Source organism: Phacochoerus africanus, chromosome 16, assembly GCF_016906955.1.
Source record: "Phacochoerus africanus isolate WHEZ1 chromosome 16, ROS_Pafr_v1, whole genome shotgun sequence".
Lineage (NCBI taxonomy): Eukaryota > Metazoa > Chordata > Mammalia > Artiodactyla > Suidae > Phacochoerus > Phacochoerus africanus.
In genome coordinates this window covers 19330179-19351447 of record NC_062559.1, presented here as the reverse complement: position 1 = coordinate 19351447, position 21269 = coordinate 19330179, and the positions used below count along the sequence as shown (strand labels likewise).

At 37.7% G+C, this 21269-nt stretch overlaps 1 protein-coding gene across 3 annotated transcripts in view; it reads left to right on the top strand.

Annotated features, from left to right (window-relative positions):
* AHCYL2 (adenosylhomocysteinase like 2) overlaps positions 1 to 21269 on the top strand; it is a 173778-nt gene that overhangs the window by 39267 nt on the left and 113242 nt on the right. The window contains exon 1 of one of the 3 annotated variants that reach the window (XM_047762914.1): positions 3667 to 3685. The exons of the other annotated variants lie outside the window; for them this stretch is intronic. The gene's annotated coding sequence lies outside the window, so the exon portion shown is untranslated. Of the gene's footprint in view, positions 1 to 3666; positions 3686 to 21269 lie in introns of those variants that run through there. 3 annotated transcript variants of the gene reach the window in all.

The following is a 21269-nucleotide window of genomic DNA, read 5'->3' as shown; positions in this document are numbered from 1 at the left end:
ATACTGTGAACTTTTAGGTAAAAAAGTTTTTTCTTGAGTTTGCGTCATGGCACAGCGGAAATGAATCTGACTAGGAACCATGAGGTTGCGGGTTCTATCCCTGGCCTTGCTCAGTGGGTTAGGGATCTGGCATTGTCTGGCTGTGGTGTAGGCCGGTGACTACGGTTCCCATTAAACCCCTGGCCTGGGAGCCTCCATATACCACAAGTGTGGCCCTAAAAAGCCAAAACAAAACAAAACAGAACAAAAAAAAACAGTTTTTTCTGAGAATTTGTTTCCATGGACTTGTCCTGTTGTAACTTTGGTTTCTCTGCAGCTCAGGGAAAGCGGAGAAATTAACATATAAATAGTCCTGAATTAGTGATAGCCCCATGGCATCTGGATGAAGCAAATGCAAAACTTCCCTATAGGAATATCCTCATGGGATTCTCACAGCTAAAGGTGTTCTAAAGATTTTTTTATTTGGACAACGGATGTGTGGTGGCCTTGGAAAGTGCTTTCTCGAATAAGATCTCGTCACCATTGATATATTGTTAGAGTTTTTGAAGACTGGAACTTTTAAGAACATAGTCATTGAACTTTAAAATTCAAAGGACAATATCAATGGTAGAATGGATAAATTGTGGTGTATTCATGCAATGGAATACTCTAAAGCCATGGAAATGAATAAATTGCTGGTATACCCAAGATCAGGGTCGAGTGATGATAATGCTGGATGAAGGAAGCCAGCAAAAGAGTACATACTACATGGTTTCATACACATGAAGCTTAAAAACTCTAACATATGGTGTTAAAAGTCATGATAGTAATCTTTGAGGAAAAGAGAAGGGATCGTGATTAGGGAGGGGGGGATGGGGGACGTTTCCAGGGTGCTGGTAACATTGCATTTCCTGACCTTGGTGGTAGTTACATGGTTGTTGTCACTAAGTGATAATTTATTGAGTTTATGATTTGTATACTTGTTCAATCTCATAGAAAACAGGAATCAAAAATGTGGTAAATATCATAAAAAAGATGGGATAAATAAAAAACAGTAAAAGATGGTAGAAATAAATCCACACGCATCAATAACCATGGTAAAGTAAATGAATTACACTCACCAGTTAAAAGACAGAGTCACTGTTACAGCATGCTTCCAAGATGGCTGACATGTATGCCATCCTCCTACCTACCGGTGGAGTTTATTTTCTCCTTTCATCTTGAATCTGGCCTGGCTTTAGTGACTTGTTTGACATAGAATGTACCCAGAATTAACATTCTAGAACTTTCAGGGCTAGGTCATGAGAAGTTTTGCAGCTTCTGGAATCTCTTGTGGTACAGCAGTTTAGGGATCTGGCATTGGTCACTGCTGTGGAATTGGTTCAACCCCTGGCCCTAGAACTTCTGCATGCTGTGGGCGTGGCCAAGAAAAACAAAGTAAGAATTATTGTTTAAAAGAAGAAAAAGTTTTGCAACTTCCATCTAGCCTTTTTTGTACATTCTTTTTTGGAATGTTCTCTCATGGAACACTCAATCTGGGGACCTAGCTGTCATGCTGTAAGAAGCTCAGGCCAGATGGAGAGGCCCAGCTGAGCTCCCAGCCAACAGCCAGCATCAACTGCCAGTCATATAAGTGAGTGAAGCAATCATCTTGGACATGCCAGTCACAGTAGGCATCACATGGAGAAAAAGCCAGGCGTGTGGACCCAGTTTAGTCATCTTCAGCCATTAGAGCCACACTACCCAAGGCCCCAGATGTCATGGAACAGAACCAAACCATTCCTATTGTACCCTGTGTGAATTCCTGACCCTCAGGATTATGAACATAATAAAATGGTTGTCATTTTATGCCAGTAAGCTTTGGAGTAGTTTGTAGCAATAGATAATCTGAACAGAATTTGGTTTCTGGAAATGAGGTACTGCTGTAACCCAAAATATGCATTGGCTTTGGGAGTTGGTAGTGGGTAGAAGCTGGAGGGACCCTGGGGAGACTTGTTAGTAAAGGCTTGAAACACAGAAAAGTATTACTGGAGGCTGGATAAAAGGCAGCCTTTATTACCTGGTCATAGTGGTTCAAGGTTTATTAATAACATTGTCATATGTGGTAACACAGAAGATAGAGTTTTCTGGGCAGGATGTTGAAAAGTATTATCTAGCTTCTTCTAATTGCCTAAGGTGCAAATACAAACATGAATGAGATAAAAAATGAGCTATTCAGTTTTAAAGCAGAACTTAGAGGGGAAATATTTTTAACCCACGATTTGTTATGTTGGGAAATAAAACTTTTTATCATCCCCAGTTGCTCCAGATAGCCAGTGACTTCTAAAGAAATGGCTTCAGGACAAAGATTAAATTCAGCATGCTGGAGTTCCCTTTGTGACTCAGCAGGTTAAGAACCTGACATAATCTCCCTGAGGATGGGGGTTTGATCCCTGGCCTAGCTTAGTGGGTTAAGGATCCAGTGTTGCCGTGGTTGTGGCGAAGGCCTCAGCTGCAGATCCGATTAGATCCCTAGCCTAGGAACTTGCATATGCCGCAGGTGCAGCCTTACCAAAAAAAAAAAAAAAAAAGTCAACATGCTGCCAATAAAAACATGGCCTCAATATAAATATCTCAAGGATGCAATTATAAATCCACTGTTAAGACTTTGGAAAGATTGAATGTAGTGCCTCATAGAACCTTTAGCTAGATAACAAGATATCTAAAGATCTTGAGGGAACATCTCCTAGATCTTCTTAGTTAAACAAGAAGGCTTCTAAGGATTTTAAGGGTGTTTTCTTACAGTAGCCTTGCACAGGAATTAAAATAGAGAAGGTGGGTATGGCTCTGTTTACTGGAGTGAACCCCCTGTAAGATTCATAGGAAATCTGCAGGATTTTGAATAAACTATACCAATTCAGCATGGATTCAAAGGAACAGAGACAATAAAGCATAAAAATAGGCTTTTGGGGGTTCTCATGTGTGGCTCAGTGGGTTATGAACCAGACTAGTATCCATAAGGATACAGGTTCAATCCCTGGCCTCACTTAGTGGGTTAAGGATCTGGAATTGCCACAAGCTGCGGCATAAATTGCAGATGTGGCTTGGATCCCATGTTGCTGTGGCTGTGGTGCAGGCCAGCAGCTGCAGCTCCAATTTAACCCCTTGCCCAGGAACTTCATATACTACAGGTACCGCCCTAAAAAGGAAAAAAAAGAATAAAAAAATAGGCTTCTGGACTTCTCAACCATCTACAGGTAGGAAGCAGGCTGAGAAGGCTACTTCATTGCAAATATCAACCATCTTTTATGTAAAAGGAAGGGTGACTCAGGGTGGATCCAAGAGTTTGGAAGAATCACTTTCAGAGAGTAGAACTGAGCTGTGACCAAGAAACTGCTGATATGTGTCTGATTAAATCTCAGAATTGCTGTGGAAAAATAACTGCTATGTATCTCCTCTTCCTTGCCCCTTTTCTTTGTATTTTGAATGGAGTGTCTATTGTGGTTATCCTGAGTCAGTCTCACTATTGTACGTTTTTATATTGGGTGTGTGGGAGCAGATAATTTATCTCTTTATTCAGATCAAGAGGAATTATACTCCAGTAGCTGTACCTGAGGAACTGCATCTGAGGAACCTCAATCACACCTGGACCTGAATTAGATATCAAGATTCTGGACATCAAGCTGATGCCATAATGAGATGAGACTTTTGAAGGTCTTAGGAGAGGGTGAGTGTATTTTGCATGTGAAGGGACTTTTTGGGGCCAGAGGGTGGTTTGTGGTAGCTTTGTCTCCAAAGTGGCCATTGTCAATGTCTTCCCTTCTTGCCATTCAGAGATGGAGTCTATTCTTCTCCTCCCCTTGAATCTGTGCTGGCTTTAGTGGCTTGCTTGACCAATTGAATGAGACTTCTGAGGCTAGGTCGTAAGAAGCCTTGTAGCTTCTGCTTATGTCTCTTGGAATCCTTGCTCTCAGAATCCAGGCATCATACTGTGAGAAACCCAGTCCAAATGGAGAGGACACGTGTAGACGTTGGTTGATAGCCTCAGTGAGCTACTAGCAGAAATCTAGCGTCAACTGTCAGCCATTTGAGTGTGTGAAGGAACCATGTTGGACAGTCCAGCCTTAGTAAATATTACTGGAGAGAAGAACTGAGGTCTTAAATAGATAGCTCCTCTTGAGACATCTCAGCCACCTTCATCCATGTGTCATCCGTCCCATCTGAGGTCCCAGACATTGTGAATCAGAGACATGCTGTCTCTGCTGTGCCCTACTAGAATTTCTAGCCCACAGAATCATGAGAATAATAAATGATCATTGTTTACCACTGTTTGGGGGTAGTTTTTTATGCAGTAATAGATAACTGAAACATTGTCAGATTGAATAGAAAATAATCCAGCTCTATGCAGTTTGTAAGAGACAAACCTAATGAAACATAAGGAATCAGGGATTGAAAGTAAAGGTATGAAAGACATTCTAAGAGAAAGCTGGCCTACAGGTAATAGTAGGCAAAACTAACTTGAAGGGAAACATTATTAGAGTTTAAAATCATCACAAAAAGTTGTAAAAGGAAGCTATAATAATGCCAAATCCTTATGCATTCAATAGTAGGGCCTCAAAATATATAGACAGAATACAGGAAGAAAATACATAAATACAGTTATAAGAAAAAGATAAATCTGTTTTGTTTTGTTTTGTTTTTATGGTGGCCAAACAGATAAAAAATTTGAGAAGAGTTGAACAAACAGCCAACAAGCTTGATTTGGTGGGCTTGTACAGAGTCCTGCACTTAATACATGAGAATATACTCTCTTTTTAAGTAGTTTTTAAAAAAATTGAATGCTTACCAAATTTATAAAGTAGATCTCAACAAAACTAGTGAATGGTACTATGCAGACTATGTCCTCTTACTTCAGTTAAGATTGAAATTTAACTAAAAAATGATCAAAATTATTTATTTGGAAATTAAAAAGCATGCTCTCAGTAAATCAAAGGTCAAAGAAGAAGTAATAATAGAAATTAGAGAAATGTTAAAATACACCCACCATGGCACAGTGGAAACTAATCCGATTAGGAACCATGAGGTTGCAGGTTCAATCCCTGGCCTCACTCAGTGGGTTAAGGATCCAGTGTTGCCATGAGCTGTGGTGTAGGTTCTGGATCGGATCTGGCCTTGCTGTGGCCGTGGTGTAGGCTGGCAGCTGTAGCTCCAATTGGACCTCTAGCCTGGGAACCTCCATATGCCACGTGTGGCCCTAAAAAGCAAAAAAAAAAAAAAAAAAAGGAAAAAAGAAAAGAAATTAGAAATAAAAGTAACTTAGCAAAACTGACTCAAGAAGAACTAGAAACCTGAGTAGACCTTTGATCATTAAAGGTTTTGAATTATAAATAAAAATCTACCCCATAAAAAAGAGGCACAGAAGTTCCCCTGGTGGTGCAGCAAGTTAAGGATTCAGCATTGTTATTGCTGGGGCTTGGTTTGCTGCTCTGGTGCAGGTTTGATCCCTGGTCCAGGAACTTCCACATACTGCAGGCAAGGCAAAAAGTTTGACACAGGCATTCAACTGTGAAACTGTCATCACAATTAAGATAAGGAATATATCTATCACCTCTGAAGTCTTTTGTCCCTTCCCCCCACCTAACCTCACCCCTAGGCAATCATTGATCTACTTTATATAACAATAGATGAGTTTGCATTTTCTAGAATTTTATGTAAGTATAATCATTCAGTATGTACTCTTTTTTTAAGAGGGAAGGGATATTATGCTTCATTCACTTAGCGTCATCATTTTGAGATTCATTCAAATTGTTATCAGTCAACAACTCATTCCTTTTCATTGCTTAGTAGTATTCCATTGTATGGCTAGTCCGCATTTTGTTTTTCATCTGTTGACAGACATTTGGGTTAGTTCCAGCTTGGGGCTATTATAAATATTGCTGTTCTTAACATTTGTGTGGAAGTGTTTGTAGACATGTGCTTTCATTCCTCTTCTTTAAAAATCTAGGAATATAATAGTTTCATCATTTAAGTTTGTGTTTAAGAAACTACCAAACTGTTTTCCCAAGTGGTTTGCCATTTTACATTCTCACCAGTGATATAGGAAATTTTGAGTACCTCTACATCTTTGTCAGTTTTTGGTATCAGAAGTCTTTATTTTTAGCCATTCTAACAATTGTATTTGGCATGTAATTGAGGAGTTCCCGTCATGGTGCAGCAGAAATGAATCTGTCTAGGAACCATGAGATTGTGGGTTCAATCTCTGGCTTTGCTTAGTGAGTTAAGGGTCCGGCATTTCTGTGAGCCGTGGTGTAGGTCTCAGACATGGCTCGGATCTGGCATTTCTCTGGCTGTGGTATAGGCTGGTGGCTACAGCTCCAATGAGACCCCTAGCCTGGGAACCTCCATATGCTGAGGGTATGGCCCTAAAAAGCAAAAAAAAAAAAAAAAAAAAAACCAAAAAAACCAAACAAAAAAAATATATAGTTGAGATTTGCTTTATTAATGCATTTGATAATCTCTTTTTTACTCAATTTGTTTGAACCTCTTATATTTAAAGTGATTTTTGTTATGGTTAAGGTTTAACTCTACCATCTTGCTGTTTGTTTTCTATTTGTCTCATCTGTTCTAGTTCCATTTTTTTCTTTCTGTCTTATTTAGGTTTAATTGGTTAATTTTTATCATTTTATTCTTTTGCTGGCAGCTTTTGGTTTAGTTTTGTTTTTATGATTGCTTTAAATCTGGTTTGTAGTATACATCTTCAGCATATCACAGTTTGCCTTTAAACAGTGTTATACCACTTCACCTACAGTATAAAAAGTTTACACTAAGCTTAAAAAAAGTTTACTGTAGTATTAGACAATAGAAGAATTACTCTTTCTTCCCTCTCAGCCTTTATGCTATTTTTGTCATTTATTTTCTCCTTTTATTACTAACCCTGCCATCTTGTTTTTACTTTTGTATCAACAATAAACTATCTTAGAAAAAGATTTAAATAATAAGAAAAAAATCTTATAAGTACCCATATAGTTACTCTTTCTGATACTCTTCATTTCTTTGTGCAGATTCAGATTTTCATCTGGTACAATCCTACTTAAAGGTGTATTTTAACATTTCTTCTGATGTTGGCCTAATGGTAATGAATTCTTTTGCGTAACAGAAAATGTTTTTATTTCACCTTTTTTTTGTTTTTTTTGTGTGTGTTTTTTTTTTTTTTTGTCGTTTCTAGGGCTGCTCCCCTGGCATATGGAGGTTCCCAGGCTAGGGGTCTAATCAGAGCTGTAGCCGCCGGCCTACACCACAGCCACAGCAACATGTGATCCGAGCTGTGTCTGCGACCTACACCACAGCTCATGGCAGCGCCGGACCCTCCACCCACTGAGCAAGGCCAGGGATCGAACCCGCAGCCTCATGGTTCCTAGTCGGATTCATTAACCACTGAGCCACAACAGGAACTCCTCACCTTTATTTTTGAAAGAAATTTTTTGCTGTGTATGGAATTCTAGGTTGACAGGTTTTTTTTTTTTTTTTAACTCCTTTAAATCTGTTGCTTCACTGTTGGTTTGTATTATTTCTGATGAGAATCTGCTCCTATCCTTATATTTGTTCCTCTCTATATAATGTATATATAATGTCTTTTTTTTTCTGGCTGCTTTTTTTAAAAAAATATAATGATTTTTATTTTTTTTTCATTATAGCTGGTTTACAGTGTTCTGTCAGTTTTCTACTCTACCACATGGTGACCCAGTTACACATACTGGCTACTTTTAAGACTGGCTTTTTACCAGTGATTTATATGATTTGATTATTATGTTATTGATGTAGTTTTCCCAGTGTTCTTGTTCTTGAGGTTTATTGAGCATCTTGGACCTATGAGTATATTGTTTTTATCAAATTTGGAAAAATTGGTGATTATTTTTCAAATTTTTTTTTGTCCTTCTTCCCTCTCCTTCAAGAAATTAAAATTACATATATATTAGGCTGCTTAAAGGGCTCCCACACTCACTGATGGTATTTTTTTTCCCCTTTTTTCTACTCTAGTACATTTTGGAGAGTTTCTTTTGTTGTATCTTTAGTTCATTAATTTCTTCTTATTTTTTTTTAATCTGCTGTTAATCCTATCCAGTGGGTTTTTCATCTCAGAGATTGTATATATTATCTACAGAAGTTCGACTTAGCCCTTTTAAAAAAATATGTATATATATCTCCCCCATATTTATACATAGTTTTTTGAATATAGAATGCAGGTATAATAACTGTTTTAATGCTTCTGTCTGCTGATTCTAACATTTGTGTCAATTCTCTCTTGGTTTCAGCTGATCATTTTTTTCTCCTTTTATGGCTCTTATCTTCCTGATTCTTTACATGCTGGTAAACTTGCTTGGATTCCAGATGTTGTGAATTTTACCTGGTCGGATACTAAATCTTGTTGTTTGTTATATATCAGTTAATTTATTGATGTAGTTGGACTCTTTCTGGTCTTGCTCTTAAGATTTGTTAGGTGGAGCCAGAGCAGTTTTCCATCTTTGGTAATTATTCTTCAACACTCTTCTGAATACTCTACCCACGGCCCTTAAATTATGAGGTTTTCCGTTATGATTGGTAGGAATAGGCATTATTCCTTTTGTGTTTAAGAGCCAGTTAGTGTTCTCTCTAATCCTTTGAATGGTTCCTTACATGTGGTCACTTACTGATCAGTACTCTGTGAAGTACTTGAAGGTATACTGAACACGTATCTCCAGAGTGTTGTCACTGTACAGCCCTCTTTTCTCCAGCACTCTGTGTTGCTGCAGTTTCAGCTTCATCTCAATTAAGTGAGTCTGGATTCTTCTTCCCTGACCTATGCCCTGGAAATAGTCTCAAGGTAGTAAGCCGAGGGATTCATAGAACTCACTTTGCTTCTTCCTCGAGGATCACTGTCCTTCATTCATTGTCTCAGCAACAGTATCTTCAAACCTGTTGTGTCATATATTTTGTCTGTTCTTTTGTTTGTTTGAGGCAGGTAGGTAACTCCTTTACCTGTTTCCATATTGACTGGAAATAGAAGGCCTCTATTTTCTGTACTTTTTAATGTACTTAAAGTGTTTTGTGATAAATATATAAATCAAACAAGTTTATTTGTCATAGGTAAAGTAGTGATTAGAATTTTCCAGACAAGTTAAACTTTACCTTCTTTTCAAAAGTTTTAAGATCCTAAAGTTTTATATTTAAGATGTTTTTAGATAATTCCTTTAGCTTTGATTCTAGTAGAGTTCAGTGCTTATCTTTAAAACAAAGAGATTTATTGTGTTCTATGATCGTGTGAATAGAGCAATACTTCTTGTAATACAGGCCCTGAGACCTGAACTCATATCACTGTCTTGCTCCATATTAGCTTCCAAATAGCATCAGGTGGTCATTTTTTACTTTAAAATCAATCTTCTAATCTGGTCTAGTTTGGTCCTCAGGGAAGAAGCCTCCCAAGAATAGACACATCCTGAGGCTTTAAAAAACAAGCAGAGATCCAAGTATTAAAATCATTTAAATATTTTTAAACCCTTTTACAATGGAGTCATTTTTAAAAAGGGTTGGGGGGGTAGAATTCCCTGGTGGCTCAGCAGGTTAAGGACCCAGCATTGTCACTGCTGTGGCTCGGGTTGCTGATGTGGCACAAGTTTGATCCCTAGCCCAGGAACTTCTGCATGCTGTCGGTGTGGCCAAACAAATAATAAAAATTAATTTTTTTATTAGCACTGTCCTCTAGCCTAGTTAGTATATTATTCAATTTGAATACTTTTATTTATTTATTTTGCCTTTTTGCCTTTTTGTCTTTTTTAGGGCTGCACCCACGGCATATGGAGGTTCCCAGGCTAGGGGTCTAATCGGAGCTGTTGCTGCTGGCCTACGCCAGAGCCACAGCAATGCCAGATCTGAGCTGTGTCTGCAACCTACACCACAGCTCACGGCAACACCAGATCCTTAACCCACTGAGCAAGGCAAGGGACCAAACCCACAACCTTGTGGTTCCCGGTCGGATTAGTTTCTGCTGTGCCATGACAGCAACTCCAGTTTGAATACTTTTATTATAAATAATTTATTTTCAAGATTTCTTGGGGTTAGGAAGACTGTATGTCTAGCTAAATAGTTTAAGGGCATTAATAAGGACATGAATTCTCTTGGTTAGGAGTTTGGGATCAGCAGATACAAACTACTGTATATAATATAGATTTAAAAAAAAAAAAGACCAGCTATGATGGAAAAAATAAAAATCATTTTAAAAAATGAAAAAAAAAACAAAGTCCTATAATAAACCATAATGGAAATGAATATTTAAAAAGCACATATATATAACTGAATATACGTTGTACACCAGAAACTAACACAACATTGTAAACCAACTATACTTTTATTTTAAAAAATGCCTTGGAGAAGTTCTCTTGTGGCTGAACAGGTTAAGGATCTGGTGGTGTCATTGCAGCTGCTCGGTTCACTGCTGTGGCATGGGTTCGATCCCGGGCTGGGAACTTCTGCATGCCAGTGTGGCCAAAAAAAAAAAGAAACCCTTAGAGTGTAAAAGATTAGAAGAATGACTTAGAAGGGTGCACTGCTGCTCAAGGGTTAGTGAGGATGGAACAGCCGACTCTAAGTGTTTTCATTTATATGTATATTTGTAGGTGTGTATTTATAGCCAGCATCAGCTTTTTAGGACTACATTCTTTTCTCTCTCTCCTATCTGTGGTTTCCTTGAGTCATTTCTTCAAGAGCTCACCCAAGTTTGGTGAACTGAATTAAACTTTTAAGATTTTGTTGGAAGATTTGGGCAGAGATCAGTGCATAGATTCCTAATGGAGAATCCACAAGGCAAGGAAATGAACAGCTCTCTGTGTCCTCAGATGACTAGCTTTCCTACTCTGACCAGGAAGGATTGTTTTGTCATATCTTCCCATGGTATCAGGGAACTGGCATTGAAGACTCTAGCTTTGGCAAGTCTTAATGAAAAGGAAAAAATATTATAAAAGAAAGAACTTGGGTTCTTGGACTAAGTGCCAGTCTCCCTCCAAAGGGAAATGTTCTTCTTGACCTTGTAGAATCTGTGGGATTAAATTCTTCGTATCTTTTTATAATGATGAGGAGTAATCCTCTGTCTCTTTAAACCAGTGTCCTTTGTAGGTGTAAATGAAAGAATTGCAGCAATACAGCAGAAAATGTAAATGAAAGATAATAAAGTAACAGACGTAATCAGAGTTGTGTGTGTTCAGTAGTTCTCAAATGTTTTGGTCTCAGGACCCCTTCACACTCTTAAAATTTGAAAATCCCAAAAAGCTTTTGTGTGAGAGGGTTATATCCATCAATATTTATTGTATTAGGAATTAAAGCTGAGAATTTTGGTTTATTTAAGACAAAAATAGTAAATATGTTACTACTTATTTAGAACTGAGAAATTTTTAAAAATATTTACATAGTTTATTTGAAAAATAATCAGCCCACTACATATTAACATGAGTAACATTTTCATGAAGAATAAGTATATTTTCCAAAACAAGAAAACATTTAATTGGAAAAAAGGCATTGTTTTATATTTTCACAAATTTCTTTGATATCTGGCTTCATTAAAAACAGCTTGAATTTCATATCTGCTTTTGCATTCTATCTGTTGCATTTCTACAGATCATGTATCCTCTGGGAAATTTTACTGGATAGTTATGATGAGAATAAAAAAAGGAAAATATCATATTAGTATTATTACAAAAATACTTTTGATCTCAGGGCCTTCCTGAAAGTGTCTTTCTATATCCAGGACCTTCTGGACCACTGTTCTCAAACTGTCTATGTGTAGGAAAAAGAAGCACAAGAGTTAACACCAGTGAATAAAGCAAAATTTTCCATGTGTTTAGTCAGTACTGGCTGTTTAACCTAGTAATTAAGCAATATAACATCCAGACTCCAGAATTGAAGTGGGTGGTATAGCTAAAACCTCCAAGCACTGAACTGGGAGTCAATCCCAGTTCATGTGCTTTTTAAAAGTAGTTGTTGTTCAGTGTTTTTGTGTGCTATTATTAACCAGTGGGAGAAGAAAATTGAGCCAGATCCCTGTGGAAGAACCAAAGAGTTTTAGAGATAAAAATGACCTTTTTAAAGATAATCTGGTCATAGAGTTTTAGACTTTCAGAATTGAAAAGTACCTGAGAAGTCATCTAATACAATCATTAAACTTTATAAGTACTTGTGATGTACGGACTAAGTGCTTTATGCATAGTTTCTCTCATTATTTTGACCTTTACTGTTTCTTCTTAATGTTTTGTTTTTTTTTTATGCTAGACAATGTCAAACATGTACTCCATCACCCACCTTGTGCTCCCCCTACCCACTCCCCTCCAGATTACTGGGTGCAAATTCTAAACATTCAAAATTTCACCTATAAATGTATTCATATACACCTCTAAAAGATAAGGGCTTTGAATAAATCTGTAATTCCATTATCATGCTTTAAAAATTAATAATAATTCTTTAATAGCAGCAAAACCCAGTGAGTGTTTGCATTTCCCTGATTGTGTCATACATACATTTTTTTTTTCAGTGTGTTTGAAATTTTTATTTTTATTTTTTTATTTATTTATTTTTTGTCTTTTTTTTTGCTATTTCTTGGGCTGCTTCCGCGGCATATGGAGGTTCCCAGGCTAGGGGTCGAATTGGAGCTGTAGCCACCGGCCTACGCCAGAGCCACAGCAATGCGGGATCAGAGCCGCGTCTGCAACCTACACCACAGCTCACGGCAACGCCGGGTCGTTAACCCACTGAGCAAGCGCAGGGATCAAACCCGCAACCTCATGGTTCCTAGTCGGATTCGTTGACCACTGCGCCACGACGGGAACTCCTGAAATTTTTAGAATACAGTTGGTTGATTTGTCTTTTGACTTTCCATCTCTTTCTCTTTTTCTTTTTCTCGTGTGATTTTTTTCTTGAAGAAATTGAGTCATTTATCTTGTAGAGTTTCCTTGAGTCTGAATTTTGCTGATTGCATCTCTGTGGTGCCTTTTAGCTTGTTCCTTTCTCTTCTGCATTTCCTGTAAATTGGTACTTAAATTTGCGAGTTTGCTTAGACTTCTTCATGAGTGGTAAATACTTCCATTAGGAGGTACTGTTTGTCTCTTTGTGATATCAGTAGCTATTGATGATCTTTGCTTAGATCCATTAAATCATTAAGAGGTGCAAAATGGTGATATTCTAATCTATTATTCTTTATTTATTAGCTGGGGAACTTCTGTGAAGAGAAACTTGCCCTTATCTAGTATTTGATTACCCAGTATAATAGTTCATATCAGAAAGTCAGGGTGAATGCTTGATTCTTTCCTTTTATTTATCAATTTTCAAAATAATGAATTGGTTTACTAGCATTCTCCAGTGGTGATTGATTAGGATTTTTTGTTGTTGTTGTTGTTGTTGCTATTTCTTGGGCCGCTCCCGCGGCATATGGAGGTTCCCAGGCTAGGGGTTGAATCGGAGCTGTAGCCACCGGCCTACGCCAGAGCCACAGCAACGCGGGATCTGAGCCGCGTCTGCAACCTACACCATAGCTCACGGCAACGCCGGATGGTTAACCCACTGAGCAAGGGCAGGGACCGAACCCGCCCTTGGTTCCTAGTCGGATTCCTAGTCGGATTCTTTAACCACTGCGCCACGACGGGAGCTCCTGATTAGGATTTTTTGTTTTGTTTTGTTTTTGAATTAATTATGAATGCTTAGATTTAAACTTTTATTTATAACTATGTTTTAGTCCATTGCTATTGTTATACGTTATTCCTTTTCTAGTAATTTTATACATTTGTTTCTTCTAATAGACTAAGTTTGAAGATGATGACATATCTTAGTCATCTTTGTGCCATTGGTGCCTAGCTTTTAGTAAATGTTTGTTGAATGATTGAATGAATGTTCTGAGTAGCATTTTAAAATATGAGTTCATTTTAGAGACGTGACAGAGGAACAGTATCAAATATGGCTTTCCTACTTGATCTGAAAAAAAGGTAATACAACAGTGAAAAATATTCTGGGCAAATGTGAAAGAAAAGGTGTTTTTAAAAAAGTAATGTTATTTGGAGTTCCCCGTCGTGGTGCAGCAGAAGTGAATCCGACTAGGAACCACGAGGTTTCGGGTTCGATCCCTGGCCTTGCTCGGTGGGTTAAGGATCCAGCGTTGCCGTGAGCTGTGGTGTAGGTCACAGACACGGCTCGGATCCTGCGTTGCTGTGGCTGTGGTGTAGGCCAGTGTCTGCAGCTCTGATTCGACCCCTAGCCTGGGAACCTCCATATGCCGCAGGTGCGGTCCTAAAAAGGACAAAAGACCAAAAAAAAAGTAATGTTATTTAATTGCTGTTTTTTAGGAGACATGGAATTGTTTACTCCATTATTTCCTCATAATGAGTCTTTTCATTGTATTTTTGTTCAAGGGAATAAATCAGAATCTTTGTTTTTACTTCACTTGCTATAAGATAAATAATGTTTAAAAGCACCCCCATACTCCCTGCACATTCTTTTAATAAAATCCTTAATATTAATGTCAAAGAACATTTGCATTGTCATCAAGCACATTCCTCATGAATTTATCCATTTGTTTTACAAAACCCTATAAAAATTTGCAGGAAAGTAATGCAAAACTAACTTTTTTCTGAGTTCCTGCTGTGGTGCAGTGGGTTAGTTAATGATCCGGCATTGCCGCCCACAGCTGTAGCTTGGATTCGATCCCTGGTTGGGGAAGTCCCACATGCTATGGGTGTGACTGGAAACAAAACAAAACAAAACAACACAATAAAAAAACTAACTTTAGGTACCTACCATATGCTAGGCACTGTTTTGAGCACTTTTCCATGGAACATACATAATTATTCTTACCACAACCTTATTAAGTAGGTAGGATTATTATCTTCCTCCTATTTTATAGATGAAGTAATTGAAGCACAGAGATTAGGTAACTTGCTGAAGGTTTACACAGCTAGTGAAAGTCAGAGCTGGGATTCAAAGCATACATTCTTTCTCCAGAACCTATGTTATTAAATTACTTTTAGTAAGTTAACCACAGACTTGCAGGATGGGATGGTGTTCACAAAAGAATTTTATGGTCATATGATAAAATTAATCATTTAGTGTCACAAAATCTGTCATTTTATAATGATAAATAATTATGGCTAAGTCAGTTTTTTTTTTAATGAAACTTTATTCCTAGAAAAGCAAATCTTTTTTTTTCTCTTAAATATGTATTTCTAAGTCCCTTTGGTTTATTTATTTATTTTTTTATTACTCAATGAATTTATTACATTTGTAGTTGTACAGTGATCATCACAATCCAGTTTTAAGGATTTCCATCCCACAACCCCTAATTTTTTTCTCTAGGTCTTCATTTCGTAGGTGGTATTAAAGCAAATCAGGTATGAACAGTAGCAAGTTCTTATTCTCTATCTTTTTTTTCTTTTTCTCTTGTTCAGGCTGCACCCATTACATATGGAGGTTCCTAGGCTAGAGGTCGAATTAAAACTACAGCTGCTGGCCTGTACTACAGCCACAGCAACGTAGGATCCCAGCCTCGTCTGAGACCTACACCACAGCTCACAGCAACGCCAGATCCTTAACCCACTGAGCAAGGCCAGGGATCGAACTTGGGTCCTCATGGATGCCAGTCAGATTCGTTAACTGCTGAGCCACAATGGGAACTCTACTTTTAACATATTATTGAATTTAGTTTGCTAATATTTTGTTGAAAATTTTTGCAACTATATTTGTCAGTGATATTGGCCTGTAATTTTCTTTTTTGTGTCCTGTCTTTGGTTTTAATATCAGGGTGATGCTGGTCTCATAGAATTGAGTTCAGAAGTGTTCCTTCCTCTACAGTTTTGGGGAATAATTTGAGAATAGTGTTAACTCTTCTCTAAATGTTTGGTAGAATTTACTTGTGAAGCTATCTGGTCCTGGATTCTTATTTGTCAGGAGTTTTTTTTAATCATTGGTACATATGGTTGTTGGTAATTAGTGTGTTCATATTTTCTATTTCTTCCTTGTCTTAGTCTTGGGAGATTGTATATTTTTAGAAATTTGTCCATTTCTTCTAGGTTGTCCAAAAATAGATGTTTTATTGGCATATAATTGTAGTAATCTCTTATGATCTTTTTGTTTCTGTGGTGTTGGTTGTAACCTCTCCTTTTTCATTTCTGATTTTAATTTATTTGGGCCCACTCTTTTTTTTTTTCCTTGATGAGTTTGACTAAAGGTTTCTCATTTTATCTTTTCAAGGAACCAGCACTTAGCTTCACTGATCTTTTCTATTTTTTTTTTTAGTCTCTATTTCATTTATTTCTGTTCTGATCTTTTTGATTTCTTTCCTTCTATTAACTTTGGGTTTTGTTATTTTTCTTCTTCTAATTCTTTTAGACAGAAGGTTAGATTGTGTATTTGAGATTGTTCTTGTTTCCTGACATAGGCTTCTATCACTATAGGATTCCCTCTTAAAACTTATTTTACTTTGTCATACAAATTTTGGATCATTTTCTTTTCTTTTTTTCATTTGTTCTTTTTAAAGCCAAGCCTGCAGCTTATGGAAGTTCCTGGGCTAGAGGTTGAATTGGAGCTGTAGTCGCAGGCCCAGGGCCATAGCAACACCAGATCTAAGCTGCATCTGCAGACTACGCTGCAGCTTGCAGCAACACCAGGTCCTTAACCCACTGAGCGAGGCCAGGGATTCATCTATCTCCAGGGTTTTGTTTTGTTTTGTTTAATTTCTGATTTGATTTCTTTGATGATTCATTGGTTGTTTAGTAGCTTTTTCTTTCTTTCTTTCTTTCTTTTTTTTTTTTCTTTTTAGGGCTGAACCCTCGGCATATGGAAGTTCCCAGGCTAGGGGTCAAATTGGAGCTATAGCTGCCAGCCTACGCCACAGCAACACGGCGTCCGAGCTGCATCTGTGACCTACACCACAGCCCCTGGCAAGGCCATTTACTTAACCCGCTGATTGAGGCCAGGGATCAAACCTGCATCCTCATGGATCCTAATTGGGTTCATTAATTGCTGAGCCACTAAGGGAACTCCATTTAGTAGCTTATTGTTTAGTCTTCACATATCTGTATTTTTTGCAGTTCTTTTTTTCCCTCTAGTTAATTTCTAGTCTCAGAGCGTTGTCAGAAAAGATGTTTGATATGATTTCAGTCTTCTTAAATGTACTCAGACTTGCTTTGTGGCTTAGTATGTGATCTGTCCTGGAGAATATTCCATGTGCACTTGAAAAGAATGTGTATTCTGCTACTTTTGGATGGAACGTTCTATGTATATCTGCTAAGTCTATCTGATCTAATATGTTGGAGAATCATTACTCTTAAAGCACGTTGCTTAACCACCTCTCTTCAAATTGATATAGCAAAGATACCTAGTAGCATTCCCTTCTATCTTTGAAACTTTAGTTTTGGGAAGCTCTGTTTTAATCGTTGAGGAAAAAAGTTTTAGAAAAGGAAACCAAGAAATAACAAAGCTAAATTAATTTTAATGAGAAATATGTTTGTTGCTGATTTTCCATGACTGAGAGATAAAAAAATACTCTTTTACTACGTAACAGTTATGTGCAAATATATGTATGCCCCTTTAACTAGTATCAGTGTCTAAATATGGCCTTGAAAATGTCCTAAGAGAAGCCACAAATCGATTATGGCCACAGAATAAAATTTATCTGAGGGAACCCAACACACATCCAACTTTTTTCAAAAAAAAACTAACAACAAATTCTTATAGGTTGGGGTTAACATGTTGAAGTCATTGAATTATTTATAGCAGTTATCTTTTAATGAAATACAATAAATCCCAGGAAAGAGATGGCTTAGTATGACTTTATAAATGATATTGAGAATAAGACTCAGCCGTGATTTGTTTTAAACTCAAGAAATTCATTTGAAGAGACTGTTAATTCACTCTTAGGAACTTATTTCATAGTCAGTGTGATCCTTTATTGGTTGTGGAAAGTGCTTTATCCCATTTGGCTTATTCAGTAGTAGTGGAGAAGGATTATTAAAATTAATGTTCGTATTATTCTTTTTGTGTGGCTCTAACTAGTTATTTTGCAGGAAAGTAACATTGATTCATTTCTACCTCACTGGGAGGCTGAATGGTGTATTCTAGCTGCTGTTCAAGTATATGTTTAGTTTGTAGAACAATTACTTTGTGTACCCATGATAAATGTTATTTATTTGGACACATTTGCCTTTTCCTATTTTTTTCCTAATTGGTTTGACTGCATCTCTAAAAGCTGCTCATTAGAGTGACAGCCAAAAAAACCCCACATGTCTGAGGGAAGTGCCAGGAAAACGTTAATGTTAATGTTCCAGTTTCCCTAATCCTCATCCCATAATTTTTAGGGGTTGCTGAAATCAGATGAGTTAGCCTCTTTCAAGGGCTGGTGATCTGTTTAGGACTGTTCCAAGGGAGGGCATTAACATTTCAGTGCCTTTTATGTATCAGGCACTTAACATGTGTTAAATCATTTAATTCTATGAGTTCTGTGAGGTAGATGGTATACTGATTTTACAGATAAAGAAATTAGAGCTAGTTATCAATTTACCCTACATCATACACCCTAAGTGGCAAGACTTTGAACCCATCTCACTCTCCAAATGGCACTCTTCCTACTATACCGCCCGAATCTATATCTTCTACACTAACCTGATGGAACACGCTGTCCTCTGTTAGTAAAGTTTCAATACGTTGGGGCCGATAACAGGATTAGTAGACATACTAAAGAGACTGTAAAGATATGTAATGTGTAGGAAATTGCAGGACAATAGGAGAACAGCATATTAGATCCAATATTTAGATCCACTACCTAGTACTGGACAAGTGATATATTGCCTTTGTTGCAGGTTCACAGTGTTTAAAATGAGGTTAATGTCTTCTCTGCCTTCCCAGTGCCTTTTCCTATTTTTTTCTTAATTGGTTTGACTGCATCTCTAAAACCAATGGGGTGTTGAGAGACAGAGAGAGAAAGCTTTAAATAGTATAAAACTTTACAGATGTGAAGTATTATGTATTATGATTATGGAGAGTCATGTAGCTTGGTGGATTGGTATCATTCTTTTAACTATGGAACAATTAGTTGATCTGGCAGTAGGCCACTGGAACTCAAAGAAATAGTGCCTGTCAATCACAGTCATTTCTTGGATGGAAGAATTGAAAAATAGCACAGCAGTTGTTCTCCTTGACCTCTTTCTCTGAAAGGGAATTTGATTAGGCAAGCTGGTTTCATAATAGAGTAGAGCCTCTCCCTTCTCTCCAGGGAATTGAAGCTGAGCAGCCAGCCTTGTTCTGTGAAGCTAGAGCAATCTGGCTTTAAAGGATTTAACTAAATTTATTGTGATTAAGGTTTTATGAGGGATGTCCACTGCAGAGCAGCAGCTTTAAAAATGTTACATGTGAGTCAGTCTGTGTCCCTAGGTTGAGAACAGTAAACTGCAACTAGGTTAAGCTCAGGGAATAGGACTCAATAGCATCTTGAAAAGAAGCCTAGATTCTGAAAGCAGAAAAAGAGGCAGCAGGGGGACCAATTGTATGGATTGTAGAATTGAGCCCCCATCTAGGCATGTGGTATTTCTCCAGACCTTTGTTAGTGAGCTGACTCATGGACTTTCCCATTATATAGGGAAGAAAATTTAAACACAACACTCAACATGGATAGGCACATAATAAGTAAGTATATGAATGTTCCATAAAAACAATTACAGAATTATGCCTAATTATTGTTTTAAGGTGCAAGCACTGAACGGCCAGAGAAAAGGATTGACCACAGGCATCCCTGGAAGGTTACTGCATGCCCTGGTGGACTCACATTGTCTCTAACTAGGAAGATCTTGCTCAATCCTTATATTCTCTCAGCAGTTGCTGGCATTGCTGGGGGTTTGTACGAATATATGTGGAGATAAAGCCACTGGTTTAAGTAATTTGGCCAAAGTCAGGATAAAAATAGATTATTAGTCAGTTTTTCTTAAAGGTTCTCTACATACTGTTGCCTTTTATTTGCTAAATATATTTTGGATAAATAATATAGCTAACTTTAGACCCTGGAATCTTAGTACCTTATGCCAGCCTCTTGGCTCTGCTGTTTCCATATTTACCTCTAGTTACTTAAAGAAACTCATTGGAGATTTAAAAATGGTTACAAGGTTCTTATTTGGGGGAAATCACTTAGGGTTACTCAAAATGGGTATTTGTTGAAAGTAATCAAGGAACTAATAGGAGTAGAGGAGAGGCTACATAGAGGAGCCAGTGAAGAATCACTGATCCCCATAATACACTGTCAACCACAGACTTTCCTTCCAGTTAGCTAGTTGATCAAAAAATCAGAAACATCCAGGGAAGAAAGATAAAGTATTTTCTGGTGTCATGTTGGCTTTTATTGGATTTAAATATTTTGGCTTTTATCCGTGAAATTGATAGAGAGTATATGCCCGGGATTTATTAAAATGGAAAGGTTAAAGTGCTAAAGACTGTATTTCACATGACCTGAAAGGTGAAATAAAAATGTCTGAACCTTCTGATACTGAGTGGTTTAGAGCAGTACTCAAAGTAAATGACTTCTGAAAGGAGCCTTTTAAGAGATGAATGTGGGAGTTCCCGTCATGGCGTCATGGCGCAGCAGTTATCGAGTCCGACTAGGAACCATGACGTTGCAGGTTCAGTCCCTGGCCTTGCTCAGTGGGTTAAGGATCTGGCTTTGCTGTGAGCTGTGGTGTAGGTCACAGACACGGCTCGGATCCCGCATTGCTGTGGCTGTGGCGTAGGCCAGCGGCTATGGCTCCAATTCGACCCCTAGCCTGGGAACCTCCATATGCCACGGGAGCGGCCCAAGAAATGGCAAAAAGACAAAAAAAAAAAAAAAAAAAGAGAGAGAGAGAGAGAGAGAGAGATGAATGTGTATCTTCATTTTAAATTAAACTTGCTAAGTTATAGTCTGTGTAACCTTGTTTGGTGAATTAGAGTTTTTAGAGGCTTTCATTTATGTTCTTTTTTTCTAAGATTTAGTATAAGATGTCAACCTTTCTTGAAGTAGGAAGCCAACTTGTTAAGGCTCTGTGTGTGTGTGTGTGTGTGTGTGTGTGTGTGATTATGTATTGTGCAATGTGTAACTATAAGAGAGGTGGTTGGGGGCGTGACAGGAAAAGATTATAGAGAGGTGGCTTCTCCAAAGAGAGGGAGCTTCTGTTACTTATTCCAGTTAGAAATTATTGTACTGCATATGTCCCCTGGGTCGTGATGATGGCAGGGGTTGCCTATGAGTCCTTTGCACTTAGCATGCTTTACTCGGAAATAAGCTTCTC